The sequence below is a fragment of the Crocodylus porosus genome, unplaced genomic scaffold (genome assembly GCF_001723895.1).
Source record: "Crocodylus porosus isolate Cpor-Errol unplaced genomic scaffold, CroPor_comp1, whole genome shotgun sequence".
NCBI lineage: Eukaryota > Metazoa > Chordata > Crocodylia > Crocodylidae > Crocodylus > Crocodylus porosus.
In genome coordinates this window covers 7,957,866-7,969,886 of record NW_017728948.1, presented here as the reverse complement: position 1 = coordinate 7,969,886, position 12,021 = coordinate 7,957,866, and positions in this window count along the sequence as shown.

The window sequence follows — 12,021 nt, the reverse complement described above, 5'->3', positions numbered from 1 at the left end:
GTGTAGTTATGAGATTTGACACCACAGCAAATTAGTCTACTGCACAGTTAAGTGCATGTGTAGCTGCACCTAGTAGGAGTTAGGGACATGATGCAGTCACCAAAAAGCAAATTATTTTTATAGAATCATAGAAAAGTAGACCTGGAAAGAACCTTAGTAGATCAACTTGTCTGACCCTTTCCTCAAGGCTGGAACATCCCTATCCAAGCAATCCAGGTGCTTTCCTTGCCTATTCTCAAAATTACAGAAAAAAAACCTGTCACACAACTACACGGTGCATTGATCCCAAAACACTAGGAACAGCCTAATCTACTAAAGGCAAAGGGGGAGGACAAGAGTGCTGCCAATGTCCCACTGCTGCAAGTGTTGTTAAATACACTTGAGAGAGCCAAGATTTTGTGACTGTACTGACAGATATATTGTATGTAAGATATGGGATGTAATAATACCACCCTACTCAAGTTAGGTCTCAGCTTGAGAACTGTGTACATCTATAAGCACTAGATTGTAAGAGGGATGTGGAAGATCTGGAGGGGATCCAAGGGTGACTATTAAAGATAACAGAAGGACTGGAGTGTAACTCATAGGGGGAAAGGTTGAGAGAAGTAGGTAAGTTTAGTCTGAAAAAAGGGGGAGTATGATAGCAGTTTCCAAATCTGAAAGAAGAGGGAGAATAACTGCCACAGAAATCAGAGAATGAACTAATGAAGTAAATGTAATCTCAGAAAATGTGCTCTCATTGTCAGAACAGTAGAAGAGTAGAAGAAGCTATAGAATCTCCTTCATTGAAGGTTTTGAAGACAAAGCTGGATAGAAATTTATCTGGGGTAGCATAGAAAAAGTGCATTCTTCATTCAGGGTGAGGGATGGGCTAGATGATCTTTGCGTGCCCTTCCAACCCTTTGATTCATTGATTCTGTTTTCTGATGGTAATTTAAGGACCTATCAGCAATGATTTGCCGGTCTTATTAGAGTTCCCATTGTATCTATGTACATAGTGTAAAAGCTAATATTACATTGAGTTTCCCCTTGGCAGTCATAGAACAGGTAAATTATCGCATTTTTCCTTTAAGAAATGGCACTTTTCACTCCGAGTTGAGGCAGTATTTAAGAAATTTGCATTGCTGCCATTTTTGCTGTGCCGGTACCATGAATAAATAGAAGCATTCATTCTCCACAGCTGCCACTCTGTCTGCAGTAGTGAATTGTAAATTCACTTAAAGGAAGAATTTGGGATTTTTGATAGGGCAGTAGGTCTAAATATTAGGACCTCTTCTATATGTTATAATTAAAGCTGGATAGAAAACAGCTATAGAGTTGTTATATGTTTCCAAGCACTAACTTTGTAGCTAGTGGGCTCTTTTTATAGCTGGATAGTCTTTTTTCTTAACATGTGATAATTACTTTGCACATGTGGCTGGTCTAAATTTATTGCACAATTAATCAGCTAATTGCATGATAATTATTTTGCACTTGTGGCTGGCCTTACTTTGCACATGTATCCAGTCTAAATTTATTGTGTGATTAACCAGTTAATTGCATAATGTATGTGAAGTATAGCAGAGACCTAGGTTTCAGAATCAAGAGGTTGCAAGTTGGGACAGGGATACTCTGTGGGAAAGTGGACACTTTTCCATCTTCTAAGATAGGAGGTTGAATCTGTTAGAGCAGAAATCTCATGATTTATTCCTGAGTCGATTGTGTTGCCACATGCTGGGAATCAATATCTTTGTAATGGCTAAGTTTCTGCTACAATAAAAATTGCTTAGGTTCCATGTTGTGGCAAAACCCCTTAAAAGCATGAATGAAAGAAAGAGAAAATAGGCTGGACTACAAATGAATGATCTGCCCATATTTCTTTCATGCCTTCATATTTGAGACTGTTTATTGTTTTCTCCTTTTTTTTCCCTCTTGCTTGTTATCTGCAGAAACCAAGAAGGGATTAGGGATCCGATTGGTGCCTTTCCCCTGAAGGAAGAATTCCTCAGATCATACTATGTATGGTTACTGTAAGTGTTCCTACACAGCCATTGTCAAACAGGAAGCAAGACGAACAGAAGATCAGCTCTGAGAGCCAGGATGTGGCTATGGATTTAATGGAGCATATTGGGACCATCTTCACCCCTCTCCAGCTGTTTTGGCCATGCTGCTCCGTGCCCCTCTGCACATATCTCTGACTAATGTCTAGATGCTCATGAGCTCTTGATTCCTTTTCACACCAGTTTCATGAGGGTGCTTAAACATTCTGTCATTATTGCAAGGATATGAGACTGAAAGCATAAAAGTCTTGAGGCTGGATCAGATTGTGCTTATGCCAAGTTGATTATTGACTTGTCTTTAAGAGTAAAGGGGGGAAAGCAAATATATGGAACATTTAAAAGTTGCACGGACAAAGTGCAAAAGATATATTCTGTAAAGTAACATGGGATAGCACAATGTAGACTAAACAATTCAATGGGTCTTCCACATACCTGATTTCTATCACTTTATATGTCCTATAAATATCCTATAAATGTTACGTTGTAGCAGTTGATTACTAGATAGATAAGCTAAGCTCTTCTAAGTTATTTTCCAGAAACAATGGGTAAAATTGCACAATACTCCTGAAATGATTATAACAGATTAAAATAAGGAACACTTAATAAATACTTGCTTGGCATTCATCTTTGAAGAAAAGAATGACTCTAGGCTTAGTCATTTATTACACTGTTTCAGAAAAAAAAATGCAGTCTTGGTATTTGCAAGATCTCGTTTTTCCTTTGAAATCCCTTCTTTTTATGGATTTTTGGGGGAAAAAAGTCACAGATTGGCTCTTGCTGAAAGTATAATGCCATTTTGATTTTAAAAGACAAAGGTCAGTGAAGAATGTTTGTTGTATGCAGGTGGAAACTCTATGATTCATTTCATTTCCTGAATCCCTGCTGTCAAGGGAAGAGGACCGGGCCTCTTTTTGTCAGTGTCTGCAGAAAATTACTACCTTGTATATATAGAAGAACTCTTGCTGTGAAAGTGGACAGAAGATAGAACCATTGGAGACTCCCACTGGTACTCACAGCATGCAACATGTACAGAGTAGAGTAGTATGTTTTAGATGACTAAAAGTATGTTCTGAAATCCCAAGTCTGCTTTTTTTTTTTTAAAGGGGCTGGGATTTCACAGAAATTCTAGAAGTCTATATTCAAATGTATACCAAAATAGTTTTAAAGTTTTGCATTGTAAGGCCGGAAGTACATCAAACTTCTCATTACAAAATATTTTGGCAGTGAATAAGGTGCCAACATGAAACTATCTGGTTATAGCACTAGTGCACGAAGGCCAAAGGATAGAAGTGATTTCCCTTTGTGTACTCTCCCTGGTTTTATAACACAGCTCCAAAAGGGGTAGTGTTGGGACCATCTAACCAGTACTGGAGAGAGCATCTTTTGGCATAATCTGGCTAATGTAGCTGGGGTGGGGGAGTTAAATTCCTGAGGTCCCATGAGAGATGGGGAACAAAGCCCTCAACAACAGAACGAACAATCCAGAGGGGAAAGGACCATAAGAAGCAGCTCAGCTCTGGGAAAAGGCCAGAGAACCACAGGGCAGCAAAAAATAATGCACAAAAGAGTAGACTGGAATGCAAAATACATCCAGTATATGTATACAAATGTGAGAAGTATGGGGAACAAATCGGATGAGCCTGTGAAAAGAACTATATTAAGCTTGGTATTGCAGAGACCTGGTGGGACAGCTCTTATGACTGGAACATAAATACTGAGGGCTACGCTCTATCTCAAAAGGACAGGGTTGGCAAAAAAGGTGGTGGTGTCACCTGTGTGGCAAAAATCCATACACTTGTTCCCTGATTCAGGAGGAAGAAGATAGCATATTAAAATGTATTCTTGGTGAATACGATTGGTAAAATGTGGACTTAACTTTGACCACCACGTTAGGAAGAAGAGGAGGCCCTCTTTAAGGAGGTGACAGAATTATCTAAAAGTTTGGCAATAAAGCTGATAGGAGACTTCTGTTTTGCAGACATGTAATGGAAGGCCAATGCAGTCAATGGAAGAACAATGCAGTCAAACATAAACTGTTCAGCAACTTCCTAACTTGTGTGGAGGATAACTTTCTGTCCCAGAAGGCTGAGGCTACAGCTAGAGGTCATCTACCTTGGATTTTCACCAATAGTGAAGAATTTTGGTGGAGGATGTAAAAGTGATGGGAAACACGAACGCACTAGGATAGATTTCATGATCCTGAGAAAGGGAAAGAATGAGGTCAGCAGAACTAAGATACTAGATTTAAAAAAGATGGAGTTCAGATGCCTCAAGGAGATAATAGGCATGGTGCCATTACAAGACAGACTGAAGGAAAAATGAGCCCAGAAAGGCTAGAAGCTTCTAAAGGGCACAATGTTGGAAGGCCAACGAGAAAGTGTTCAGACATGATGGAAGCATAAGAATGGGAACAGACCAATGTGGCTGGACAAGGAGCTTCCAAAAAGTCTCAAAAGCAAAAAGAAAGTTTATATAGATTCATAAAGTAGCAGGGCTGAAAGAGACCTCCAGAAGTCATCTAGTCCAACTCCCTGCCTGAGGCAGGATCATCTCTAACCAAACCATCTCATGCAACCATAACCTAAACTCTACATAAGACTGCTTCAGCCCTGAAACTGCAGACATAACACCCTAACCTGCCACAGGTAAATCAGGGGCACCACAGCAGCCAATGTCCTGCTTCTATGAAATATTATAAATATATGCTCAGAAGTAGAGGGCCATGCCCCCTGCTATAGAGGAAAGCAAAAAAAAAAAAAAAAAAAAATATATATAAAGCCCACGGTCCATATGAAGCTGTTCATGGGGTAAAATTCCTTCTCAACTCCATATATGGTGATCAGTCTGACCTTGAGTGGAGAGACAAGACCCTCTAGCCCCTAACCACCACTTGGTCCCAGCAGGATCATTGGCATAGCCAAGTCAAAATCCCCAGCTTTGACTGCAGCAAACACCAAATGTCTCTGGGAAGGCTTAAAAACACCCTGACACATGATGCAGAAAAAGGGGTGCGGGAGTGGCAACCAGGGGCAAAGCTCAGATGCATGGGAAATACCCATAGTAGAACATAAGTATAGCTACATCTAGATCATCTCCAACAAGTGGCTCTCCAACCTCTTACTGAACGCCCGCAAGTAGTGGAGAGTTCCCAACTTCCCTGCCTCACTTTTCTGACAGTGAAGAAGTTTTCCAATTCCAATCCAAACTTTGCTGCAATTTCAGGCAATTGGAGCCTCTCATCTCATTCCTCCCCACTGCAGCAAAACAAAAAAGGTGTTTTCTATCTTCTTTATGGCAGCTCTTCAGGTATTTGAAGACTGCTATCACGTCCCCCCTTTGGTGTCTTTTTGGCAAGCTGAACATGCCTAGCTCCTGCAGCATCTCCCCATATGACTTGCTTTCCAAGCCCTTTATCAACGTTGTTATTCACCTCTGGATCCTCTCTAATTTTTCCATGTCCCTTTTAAAATGTGGAGCCCAGAACTGCACCCACTACTCCAGATGAAGCCCAACCAGTGCTGAGTAGAGAGGCACTATCACCTCCTGTGCCTTGCACCGAATGCTTCTATTGATGTGCCCCAAAACCACATTTCCCTTTTGTGCAGCTGCATTGCACAGCAGACTTGTATTGAATCTGTGGTCTACCCAGGTTCCCAACTTCTTTTCCAGAGTGCTGCCATCCAGCCTGGTGTTGACTATTTTATATTTGTGTTTGTGATTATTCCTCCCACCTTGCATTTGTCCACATTAAACTTTGTCCTATTTGATCCATCCCTACTTTTCAATCTGTTGAGATCCTTCTGAATTGCACTCACATCCTCCAAAGTGTTCACAATCCTTCCCCATTTCATGTTAACTGCAGACTTGCTTATGAAGCTTTCTCTGCCACCATCCAAATAATTAATAAACATATTGAACAGCACCAGGCCCGGGACAGACCCCTGTGGGATTCCACTTGAAACCTCCCATTCTGACAAAGACCCATTATTACCTTGCAACTCTTAAGCCAGTTGTTATCTATCCGCCTCAAAATATTCTTACCTAGCCCACATTTCTCCAATGTATTTATGATAAGGTCATGTGGGATTTTGTCAAAAGCCTTGCTGAAGACCAGATACAGAATACCCATAGCATTCCCTTCATCCACCCAAGTAGTTACTTTGTTAGAAAAGATCAGGTTTGTTTGACGTTGTTTGTTTTTCACGAATCAATGCTAGCTGCTGGTGATGAGTCTTTTCTTCTCCAGATGCTTACAAATGGCCTTTCCTAGCATACACTCCAGTAACTTCCCACATATTTAGGTAAGGGTAACTGGTCTGTAGTTCCCTGGGTACTCCTTTTTGCCTTTTTTTAAAAGAAGAGCATTATGTTGGCCCTTTTCCAGTCGTTTGTTACCTGGCATGCCTCCTACAACTTCATGAAGGTCACTGTCAAGGGCTCTGAGACATTCTTTGGCAGTTCCTTCAGTACTCTGGGCTGAAGTTCATCTGGCCATACTGACTTGAATTCATTCAGATGCAACAAAAGCTCTCTGACTGTCTCTTTTATTATCTCATCCTCCACCTCCTCCACTCCCCACTTCCTTATCCGAATAAGCCTTATTAGCTCTCTGGATTCAGAAGGGCCAAGAAAGAAATACCAAGGAAGCTGTGGTCCCACTGTTTGCTAACATGGGGAAACTATTAATGAAAGATGCAAAGAAGGCAGAGCTACTCAACAGCTACTTTGCCTTAGTCTTCACCAAAAAAAATGAAGCTATAAGACAGCTAACAAGGATTATTTGGTTAAAGGAGGGGACAAGCTGAGGAATGAGATAAAAAAAGAAACAGAGAGATGTTGATGAGTCTAAGTGAATTAAAGTCAGCATGACCTGATGAAATTCATCCCAGGGTATTAAAGGCATTGTTAGAGGATATCTCCAAGGCCTTTGCATTAATATTTTTGAAGTCATGGGAGACTGGCAAACACTAGAGGGCTGGAAAAGGTGCAGTCAACCTTTTTAAAATAGGCAAAAAGGTGGACCCTGGAAACTACACACAGTGAATCTTGGACCACATACTCTACTAACGAAACAGGCTTCAACATCTTTCATTTACATTGCCTTTGATGCATCTAGGAATTTCCTGTAGGACAAGATTGCCTACAATAAGGTCTTTGAACATGCTAACTTCCTGAGTATCTGCTGTCTTCTCTGAAGCATCAACTTTGATGGCTGGCTCATATGTGGCAAATGGACAATGGCTGTATATCCAGGGATCTCTTTGGGGAACTCTTTACAGGAAGAAGACCATGTGGCATCCTTATCTCCATTTCAAGATGTTTGCAAAAGAGATATGAAGGCAATAAATATTGAGCCAAATTACTGGGAGAAGGTTACTGATGGATCAAAGTGCTTGGAAACATGGATAAGTGTGGAAGAGATTGCCATTCAAGAACTGAGGTCTACAGCCATGTTTGCACATGTTCAATGAATGGATGGCCTCACTTGACACAAATGTATTGTCTCATGGGACAAACAGATGCCTATTAGTTTGAATAGGGATGATCCTGTCTCTGGCAGGGGATTGGACTAGATGAAATCTGAAGGTCCCTTTCAGCCCTACTTTTTTATGATTCTATGTTTCTGTAACCTTCACAGCCACTTCAGTGCCACATCAACACATGGCACTGGTCAGGCATATCATGGCAGGGTACTCTGAAAGGGAAATTGTGTGTGCAGTTTTACTCTGTTCCTCCTCAACACTGTCTTAAGCACTGACAGGTAATGGTGACCAAAAAGGATTTTTTTTTCCCCATTGCTTATAGGGAATTTCTTTTTTAGACTGTTTTTAGTTCAGATCAGGCCAAAATAAACATTTTGTCCTTTGTTTAAATTTCCTTGGATTCAATATTCTTAGAAACACACACTCCAGACACAATGGCACATGGTGTTTCCCTCCACTATGCAGTAGCTGCTCAGTAAAATTGATAGTCTTCATATTAGCATCTATTCGTACCACTGGCAGTGGTGAAACTGGTAAGAATATCAGTTCCACAAAGCAGCTGCCTCCAATCCCAGGGTCTCTAGTTGAACCAGAGCTTCCAAATCCTGATTCCATGGCAAAGAGCCTAAAAACTCACTTACAGCTGGTTCAGGGTCAACAACCCTATAAGGCGAAAGCCCTTGTACTCATTCAGTCTTCCTCGTGAGTCTGGCTCATATCCAAGGTTGCTGGAAATATTCAGTTCCAGTCCTGCAAAGGGTGCAGGGCAGCTAATAGGAAAAGCCTAAATTGTTGTGGTTTCTAATTAATGGTTGCTGTTGCTTCTAATGTGATGTTTTGTTTGTGTTTTGGTTTTGTCTGGGTTTTTTTTTACCTAGAAGTCTTTGGGTCTTTGTTGTCAGAGATAGCAGATGATGAAAGGATTAGACATGATGATCCAGGAAATGTACAAGAGGCAATGTTTATTTTGTGATCTTTTATTGGACAACTGTCTAGTTGAGTAAGACATCTGATAAGCTTCTGGACAGAAAGAACCTTTTGTCAGGTCTGGGAAAGAAGCAGCCCCAGGTTGAGATAAATAACAAGGAATAATGGTTTGTGTTAAACTCCATTTAAAGAAAAGCAGTCGAATGGAGGATGTCTGTGAAGTAAGAGCAAAGAGAGGTGATGAGAACTAGCTTCAGAATGAATGGTTTGTTAAGTCCCAGTAGAAACATCAGCACATCATACCAGTGCTGCATCCTAACCAGTTATCTACCATTTTGTGTTTGTGCTTTTGCTTATTCTTCCCTAGGTGTAGCACTTTGCATTTGTCTGCATTGAACTTCATCCTGTTGGCTCTAGCCCAACTTCCCCATTCATGAAAATCTTTCTGAACTTGCTCCTGTCCTCCAGTATGTTTGCCATCCCTCCCAGTTTCATGTCCTCTGCAGATTTGCTCAGGAAGCTCTCTATTCTGGCAACCAGAGTTTTAAAAATAAGTTGAACAGCACTAAACCAAAAACAGTCTCACATGGGACTCCATTCCTGCCATTCTTTGCTTGCAGGTACTAAGCCACTTGTCTATCCACCTTGAAGTAATTTTTCCTAGCTCACATTTCTCCTGTTTGCTTCTAAGAGAGCCATGTGGGGCTTTATCAAAAACCTTATTGAAGTTCAGATGCATTATGTCTACTGCATTCCCCTCAGCCACCCAGCTCCTTTATTTTGTCAAAGGACATCAAACTTGTTTGGCACAGTGTATTCTTAGGGAAATCTTGCACCCTCCAGATATTTACAGACAGACTTCTTTATATTTGTTCCAGTAACTTTCTTGGTATTGAAGTCAAGTAAACCAGTCTACATTTCCCTGGATCCTTTCTTTTGCCATTTTCAAGTCTGATGGTACACTGATTGTGTCCCACAACTTAGTAAATATAATTGCTTTGTCCTATATGAAACAAAATGAGCAACTGATTTCAAGAAACTATGTTGCTGTGAGTGGCTTTTTGGAAAATCTATAAAAGATGTGGTGATGCTTTGGTTCTACTAGTTTGCTTCATTAATGAGAACAAATCTTAAGGACAGCATTAGAAGAAGTAGAGAGTAAAAACTCATATTAAAATCTCTGAAGTTTGGGCTTGAGTGAGGACAGTCAAGATTTGATGGCAAATATTACATCCAATTACAGCATGACCAACTCTTACATGTTTATGTGGAATCTCATTGGTGATGTGTAGGGGGTGCACGTGGGGGCACGCACACCCCCTGAGTGTGGCAGTATAGCCCCAGCAAAAAGGCACCACTGATATTGGGGTGGTGCCTGCAGGCAGTCACCGCTCAGCACCCCCTAATGCCATCAACACCACTGGCAGCATCTGCAGGCAGTCCGCGATCGCCACTGGCCGCCACTGCTGCTGCGAGTGGCGTCTGCGGATGGTCATCGACCGCTGCTGGTTGGCGCTTACCACCCCCCGCCACTGCTGACAGCACTGCAGCTGCCTGCCAGAACTCACTGCTTGCTGCCACCACGCGCCCACCATCGACAGCACTGCCGCTGCCTGCGGGAGCTCACCGTGCCCGCCCAGCCCCCGGGGGCATGCGGCATTCATGTGGAGTCTCGTGTTTGTTTTATAAGAGCCTCAGCTCCTGGAGTATAAATATGTGAGGATCTCAGCTTCTGTTTAAAACAAGGCTCTAGCTCTTGCTACAGAACAGTCCAAGACCAACTAGGCATCTAACACCATTCACACTACAGTATGACTCTATTTCATTTGGGTTTCATGAAAGCCCTGATACCTTGGCTGGAAGGGGAAAAAAACTCCATAAAATCATAGAAAAGACATCTAGTCCTGCTCTCTGCTGAGAACAAGATCATCCCTGTCTAAACTATCCCAGTTAAGTGTTTATTTAACCTCTTCTTAAAAACTTCTGGCGGTAGAGATTTCACAGCCTCTCTGGGTAACCTGTTGCAATCCTTTACCACCATTGCAGAGAAAATTGTTAGGATCATTTGTTACTGCAAACAATACCACCTTTTCCCCAGTAGCACTGGTTAAGTCATTTGCCTAAGACATTTAAGGGAGTGTCAAGAGCTGCTTCTCTCACAAGGATGTCAATATGGATCTCCCATGTCCCAGGACCCAGCACTGGAAGAGAATGCCATCCTATTGAATCTAACATTCCTGGAAGCCAAGACAAAAGGAGCCATGGGGAAAGGAGGAGGACGAGCTAGGAGGGTGGTCCAGAGACATAGAGGCCCTGGCAGGGAAAGACAGGAACTTTACTTCCAATAATCTTCATGCAGTTTGCAGAAAGATAGTAATAACTGGGAAACAGTAACTAAAAAACAGCATTGGAAGAAGAGGATAGGTGCTCCATCCTAAATATTAACAATTATCTAGAAATTCTGAATGAATTTATGTTGTGAATTAATACTCGCTGAAAACTTAGAATGGAAAAAAAGCCTCCTATGTTTTGCTTTTTGTTTAGAAATGCAGTTAGCCTTTTGGACTAAGATCAAATATAGCCTAAGATCAAGTGTTAGAAACTCCCTCCCACTGGGGCTAGACTACATGGAAACCCTTGTAGTGGGAACCCTTATTGTAATGCCAACTGGAAGACTTTATCCAGTATTATTCAGAGGAAAGAGCGTGTATCTGTTTGGAGAGAGAAGAATAAAGCCAGATGAATTGTTTGCACCCAGACTTCCTTTCAGGAAAACCAAACCAAACCAAACCATCCATGTACAATATTCAGTGTTATCATCCGACATGTTCTCTCCACTGTTAAATATCTCCAGAGATCATATATTTCCCATAACACCTTTCTCCATTAAATCCAACTGATGTGAAAGAGTGGAGTTGACATGCCAAATATTGCCGACAGGGATTGTTTTTTCAGATCAGTCTGTGCAGTGAAAGCAAGAGTCTCCTCTTCCCTGCATTAAAACAATTCAATTAGATCAGATTCTGACCTTTGTTACCAAAGTGTAGCTATTGTTTACAGTGTCACTGCTCCAGATTTACAGCCATGCAAGGAATGTGTTTGATACTAAAGCCATTGGGTAAAATGCACAAGAAGCAGCGGCCAGAACCCAAGTGATTCAGATAAGACTCTTTTGTTTTGTTCTGGCCTTATGAATTTTTCCCTCGGGTCTGCATAATGGACAGCTTTCAGTTACATGGTTATGAAGGATGGTTTTAGCCTTGCCCTTATCATGGCTGCTCATAAGGGTACTGTGCTAGGACATAGGAAATGTGAGTTTGAACCCCTGAAGCTGAGAGACCTAACCCTTAGGTAAGTGCTTACATTGCAAGGCTACTGAAGCAAGAAGATTTATTTACATGAAATCATGCTGTTGTCTGTTAGCTACATGTCATACAATCATAGAATCATAGAAGTCGGGTTGGAGAGACCTTGTAGATCTTCAAGTCTGACCCCCTGCCAGGGCAGGGGAAAAACTGGGCTCAAATGACTCCAGCCAGGTAGGCATCAAGCCTCTTCTTAAAGACCCCCAG